We start from the raw sequence: 7,188 nt of genomic DNA on the forward strand, positions 1-7,188 counted from the left end.
ACACACTTTCACCACTGGGTGTGATTCAAATGGCGCAATGATGGAGTGACGCAGGATGATGGAGTGAAACAAAGTGCAGGAGGCTGAAGAGACACAGGGGGACAGAGGCTAGAGGGGACATGGGGCAAAAGGCATCTGCTAGACAAATCCAGCAACAGAGATTTTGGGACCAAGTACACTATTGTCTCTGGGGCCCCCCTTCCCACCCCCACCTGTAGAATGGTTGTATCCAATTTATTATATAAAACCATTGAATTTGTACTTATTAATGGTTGGACCTATTACCTGCAGGCTGCTCAGTCACAGGCTCACTGTGTACTGCAGGCTGGTCAGTCACAGGCTCACTGTGTACTGCAGGCTGGTCAGTCACAGGCTCACTGTGTACTGCAGGCTGGTCAGTCACAGGCTCACTGTGTACTGCAGGCTGGTCAGTCACAGGCTCACTGTGTACTGCAGGCTGGTCAGTCACAGGCTCACTGTGTACTGCAGGCTGGTCAGTCTCAGGCTCACTGTGTACTGCAGGCTGCTCAGTCACAGGCTCACTGTGTACTGCAGGCTGGTCAGTCACAGGCTCACTGTGTACTGCAGGCTGGTCAGTCACAGGCTCCCGGTGTACTGCAGGCTGGTCAGTCACAGGCTCACTGTGTACTGCAGGTTGGTCAGTCACAGGCTCACTGTGTACTGCAGGCTGGTCAGTCACAGGCTCACTGTGTACTGCAGGCTGGTCAGTCACAGGCTCACTGTGTACTGCAGGTTGGTCAGTCACAAGCTCACTGTGTACTGCAGGCTGGTCAGTCACAGGCTCACTGTGTACTGCAGGCTGGTTAGTCACAGGCTCAATGTGTACTGCAGGCTGGTCAGTCACAGGCTCACTGTGTACTGCAGGCTGGTCAGTCACAGGCTCAATGTGTACTGCAGGCTGGTCAGTCACAGGCTCACTGTGTACTGCAGGCTGCTCAGTCACAGGCTCACTGTGTACTGCAGGCTGGTCAGTCACAGGCTCACTGTTACCTGCAGGCTGGTCAGTCACAGGCTCACTGTGTACTGCAGGCTGGTCAGTCACAGGCTCATTGTGTACTGCAGGCTGCTCAGTCACAGGCTCACTGTGTACTGCAGGCTGCTCAGTCACAGGCTCACTGTGTACTGCAGGCTGGTCAGTCACAGGCTCACTGTGTACTGCAGGCTGCTCAGTCACAGGCTTATTGTGTACTGCAGGCTGGTCAGTCACAGGCTCACTGTGTACTGCAGGCTGCTCAGTCACAGGCTCACTGTGTACTGCAGGCTGGTCAATCACAGGCTCACTGTGTACTGCAGGCTGGTCAGTCACAGGCTCACTGTGTACTGCAGGCTGGTCAGTCACAGGCTCACTGTGTACTGCAGGCTGGTCAGTCACAGGCTCACTGTGTACTGCAGGCTGCTCAGTCACAGGCTCACTGTGTACTGCAGGCTGCTCAGTCACAGGCTCACTGTGTACTGCAGGCTGCTCAGTCACAGGCTCACTGTGTACTGCAGGCTGGTCAGTCACAGGCTCACTGTGTACTGCAGGTTGGTCAGTCACAGGCTCACTGTGTACTGCAGGCTGGTCAGTCACAGGCTCACTGTGTACTGCAGGCTGGTCAGTCACAGGCTCACTGTGTACTGCAGGTTGGTCAGTCACAAGCTCACTGTGTACTGCAGGCTGGTCAGTCACAGGCTCACTGTGTACTGCAGGCTGGTTAGTCACAGGCTCAATGTGTACTGCAGGCTGGACAGTCACAGGCTCACTGTGTACTGCAGGCTGGTCAGTCACAGGCTCACTGTGTACTGCAGGCTGGTCAGTCACAGGCTCACTGTGTACTGCAGGCTGCTCAGTCACAGGCTCACTGTGTACTGCAGGCTGGTCAGTCACAGGCTCACTGTGTACTGCAGGTTGGTCAGTCACAGGCTCACTGTGTACTGCAGGCTGGTCAGTCACAGGCTCCCGGTGTACTGCAGGCTGGTCAGTCACAGGCTCACTGTGTACTGCAGGTTGGTCAGTCACAGGCTCACTGTGTACTGCAGGCTGGTCAGTCACAGGCTCACTGTGTACTGCAGGCTGGTTAGTCACAGGCTCAATGTGTACTGCAGGCTGCTCAGTCACAGGCTCACTGTGTACTGCAGGCTGGTCAGTCACAGGCTCACTGTGTACTGCAGGCTGGTCAGTCACAGGCTCACTGTGTACTGCAGGCTGCTCAGTCACAGGCTCACTGTGTACTGCAGGCTGCTCAGTCACAGGCTCACTGTGTACTGCAGGCTGCTCAGTCACAGGCTCACTGTGTACTGCAGGTTGGTCAGTCACAGGCTCACTGTGTACTGCAGGCTGGTCAGTCACAGGCTCACTGTGTACTGCAGGCTGGTCAGTCACAGGCTCACTGTGTACTGCAGGTTGGTCAGTCACAAGCTCACTGTGTACTGCAGGCTGGTCAGTCACAGGCTCACTGTGTACTGCAGGCTGGTTAGTCACAGGCTCAATGTGTACTGCAGGCTGGTCAGTCACAGGCTCACTGTGTACTGCAGGCTGGTCAGTCACAGGCTCAATGTGTACTGCAGGCTGGTCAGTCACAAGCTCACTGTGTACTGCAGGCTGCTCAGTCACAGGCTCACTGTGTACTGCAGGCTGGTCAGTCACAGGCTCACTGTTACCTGCAGGCTGGTCAGTCACAGGCTCACTGTGTACTGCAGGCTGGTCAGTCACAGGCTCATTGTGTACTGCAGGCTGGTCAGTCACAGGCTCACTGTGTACTGCAGGCTGCTCAGTCACAGGCTCACTGTGTACTGCAGGCTGGTCAGTCACAGGCTCACTGTGTACTGCAGGCTGCTCAGTCACAGGCTTATTGTGTACTGCAGGCTGGTCAGTCACAGGCTCACTGTGTACTGCAGGCTGCTCAGTCACAGGCTCACTGTGTACTGCAGGCTGGTCAATCACAGGCTCACTGTGTACTGCAGGCTGGTCAGTCACAGGCTCACTGTGTACTGCAGGCTGGTCAGTCACAGGCTCACTGTGTACTGCAGGCTGGTCAGTCACAGGCTCACTGTGTACTGCAGGCTGCTCAGTCACAGGCTCACTGTGTACTGCAGGCTGGTCAGTCACAGGCTCACTGTGTACTGCAGGCTGGTCAGTGACAGGCTCACTGTGTACTGCAGGCTGCTCAGTCACAGGCTCACTGTGTACTGCAGGCTGCTCAGTCACAGGCTCACTGTGTACTGCAGGCTGGTCAGTCACAGGCTCACTGTGTACTGCAGGTTGGTCAGTCACAGGCTCACTGTGTACTGCAGGCTGGTCAGTCACAGGCTCCCGGTGTACTGCAGGCTGGTCAGTCACAGGCTCACTGTGTACTGCAGGTTGGTCAGTCACAGGCTCACTGTGTACTGCAGGCTGGTCAGTCACAGGCTCACTGTGTACTGCAGGCTGGTTAGTCACAGGCTCAATGTGTACTGCAGGCTGGTCAGTCACAGGCTCATTGTGTACTGCAGGCTGGTCAGTCACAGGCTCACTGTGTACTGCAGGCTGCTCAGTCACAGGCTCACTGTGTACTGCAGGCTGGTCAGTCACAGGCTCACTGTGTACTGCAGGCTGCTCAGTCACAGGCTTATTGTGTACTGCAGGCTGGTCAGTCACAGGCTCACTGTGTACTGCAGGCTGCTCAGTCACAGGCTCACTGTGTACTGCAGGCTGGTCAATCACAGGCTCACTGTGTACTGCAGGCTGGTCAGTCACAGGCTCACTGTGTACTGCAGGCTGGTCAGTCACAGGCTCACTGTGTACTGCAGGCTGGTCAGTCACAGGCTCACTGTGTACTGCAGGCTGGTCAGTCACAGGCTCACTGTGTACTGCAGGCTGCTCAGTCACAGGCTCACTGTGTACTGCAGGCTGCTCAGTCACAGGCTCACTGTGTACTGCAGGCTGGTCAGTCACAGGCTCACTGTGTACTGCAGGTTGGTCAGTCACAGGCTCACTGTGTACTGCAGGCTGGTCAGTCACAGGCTCACTGTGTACTGCAGGCTGGTCAGTCACAGGCTCACTGTGTACTGCAGGTTGGTCAGTCACAAGCTCACTGTGTACTGCAGGCTGGTCAGTCACAGGCTCACTGTGTACTGCAGGTTGGTCAGTCACAAGCTCACTGTGTACTGCAGGCTGGTCAGTCACAGGCTCACTGTGTACTGCAGGCTGGTTAGTCACAGGCTCAATGTGTACTGCAGGCTGGTCAGTCACAGGCTCACTGTGTACTGCAGGCTGGTCAGTCACAGGCTCACTGTGTACTGCAGGCTGGTCAGTCACAGGCTCACTGTGTACTGCAGGCTGCTCAGTCACAGGCTCACTGTGTACTGCAGGCTGGTCAGTCACAGGCTCACTGTGTACTGCAGGTTGGTCAGTCACAGGCTCACTGTGTACTGCAGGCTGGTCAGTCACAGGCTCCCGGTGTACTGCAGGCTGGTCAGTCACAGGCTCACTGTGTACTGCAGGTTGGTCAGTCACAGGCTCACTGTGTACTGCAGGCTGGTCAGTCACAGGCTCACTGTGTACTGCAGGCTGGTTAGTCACAGGCTCAATGTGTACTGCAGGCTGCTCAGTCACAGGCTCACTGTGTACTGCAGGCTGGTCAGTCACAGGCTCACTGTGTACTGCAGGCTGGTCAGTCACAGGCTCACTGTGTACTGCAGGCTGCTCAGTCACAGGCTCACTGTGTACTGCAGGCTGCTCAGTCACAGGCTCACTGTGTACTGCAGGCTGCTCAGTCACAGGCTCACTGTGTACTGCAGGTTGGTCAGTCACAGGCTCACTGTGTACTGCAGGCTGGTCAGTCACAGGCTCACTGTGTACTGCAGGCTGGTCAGTCACAGGCTCACTGTGTACTGCAGGTTGGTCAGTCACAAGCTCACTGTGTACTGCAGGCTGGTCAGTCACAGGCTCACTGTGTACTGCAGGCTGGTTAGTCACAGGCTCAATGTGTACTGCAGGCTGGTCAGTCACAGGCTCACTGTGTACTGCAGGCTGGTCAGTCACAGGCTCAATGTGTACTGCAGGCTGGTCAGTCACAAGCTCACTGTGTACTGCAGGCTGCTCAGTCACAGGCTCACTGTGTACTGCAGGCTGGTCAGTCACAGGCTCACTGTTACCTGCAGGCTGGTCAGTCACAGGCTCACTGTGTACTGCAGGCTGGTCAGTCACAGGCTCATTGTGTACTGCAGGCTGGTCAGTCACAGGCTCACTGTGTACTGCAGGCTGCTCAGTCACAGGCTCACTGTGTACTGCAGGCTGGTCAGTCACAGGCTCACTGTGTACTGCAGGCTGCTCAGTCACAGGCTTATTGTGTACTGCAGGCTGGTCAGTCACAGGCTCACTGTGTACTGCAGGCTGCTCAGTCACAGGCTCACTGTGTACTGCAGGCTGGTCAATCACAGGCTCACTGTGTACTGCAGGCTGGTCAGTCACAGGCTCACTGTGTACTGCAGGCTGGTCAGTCACAGGCTCACTGTGTACTGCAGGCTGGTCAGTCACAGGCTCACTGTGTACTGCAGGCTGCTCAGTCACAGGCTCACTGTGTACTGCAGGCTGGTCAGTCACAGGCTCACTGTGTACTGCAGGCTGGTCAGTCACAGGCTCACTGTGTACTGCAGGCTGCTCAGTCACAGGCTCACTGTGTACTGCAGGCTGCTCAGTCACAGGCTCACTGTGTACTGCAGGCTGGTCAGTCACAGGCTCACTGTGTACTGCAGGTTGGTCAGTCACAGGCTCACTGTGTACTGCAGGCTGGTCAGTCACAGGCTCCCGGTGTACTGCAGGCTGGTCAGTCACAGGCTCACTGTGTACTGCAGGTTGGTCAGTCACAGGCTCACTGTGTACTGCAGGCTGGTCAGTCACAGGCTCACTGTGTACTGCAGGCTGGTTAGTCACAGGCTCAATGTGTACTGCAGGCTGGTCAGTCACAGGCTCATTGTGTACTGCAGGCTGGTCAGTCACAGGCTCACTGTGTACTGCAGGCTGCTCAGTCACAGGCTCACTGTGTACTGCAGGCTGGTCAGTCACAGGCTCACTGTGTACTGCAGGCTGCTCAGTCACAGGCTTATTGTGTACTGCAGGCTGGTCAGTCACAGGCTCACTGTGTACTGCAGGCTGCTCAGTCACAGGCTCACTGTGTACTGCAGGCTGGTCAATCACAGGCTCACTGTGTACTGCAGGCTGGTCAGTCACAGGCTCACTGTGTACTGCAGGCTGGTCAGTCACAGGCTCACTGTGTACTGCAGGCTGGTCAGTCACAGGCTCACTGTGTACTGCAGGCTGGTCAGTCACAGGCTCACTGTGTACTGCAGGCTGGTCAGTCACAGGCTCACTGTGTACTGCAGGCTGGTCAGTCACAGGCTCACTGTGTACTGCAGGTTGGTCAGTCACAGGCTCACTGTGTACTGCAGGCTGGTCAGTCACAGGCTCACTGTGTACTGCAGGCTGGTCAGTCACAGGCTCACTGTGTACTGCAGGCTGGTCAGTCACAGGCTCACTGTGTACTGCAGGCTGGTCAGTCACAGGCTCACTGTGTACTGCAGGTTGGTCAGTCACAGGCTCACTGTGTACTGCAGGCTGGTCAGTCACAGGCTCACTGTGTACTGCAGGCTGGTCAGTCACAGGCTCACTGTGTACTGCAGGCTGGTCAGTCACAGGCTCACTGTGTACTGCAGGCTGGTCAGTCACAGGCTCACTGTGTACTGCAGGCTGGTCAGTCACAGGCTCACTGTGTACTGCAGGCTGGTCAGTCACAGGATCACTGTGTACTACCTCAAGGGGCTCATTTGCGCTCGCCCAGCTGTCGGTATGCCGACGGTCGGGATTCCGGCACCGGTATGCTGGCCGCCGGGAGCCCGTCCGCCGGCATAACATACTACACCCGAATACACTATGGTGGTCATTCCGAGTTGATCGCAGCCAGCAACTTTTTGCTGGTGCTGCGATCAACAGTCCACGCCTATGGGGGAGCGTATTTTAGCTTAGCAGGGTTGTGATCGCTTGTGCAGCCCTGCTAAGCTAAAAAAAATTCAAGTAAGACTAGACAAGCCCTGGACATACTTTTACCCTGTGCGACGATCTCTGCGATGCTGGAGCCGGCATTGACGTCAGACATCCGCCCTCCGTTCTTCTGGACACGCCTGCATTTTCCTTACCACTCCTTGAAAACG

This window comes from Pseudophryne corroboree (genome assembly GCF_028390025.1).
Source record: "Pseudophryne corroboree isolate aPseCor3 chromosome 8 unlocalized genomic scaffold, aPseCor3.hap2 SUPER_8_unloc_7, whole genome shotgun sequence".
Classification (NCBI taxonomy): domain Eukaryota; kingdom Metazoa; phylum Chordata; class Amphibia; order Anura; family Myobatrachidae; genus Pseudophryne; species Pseudophryne corroboree.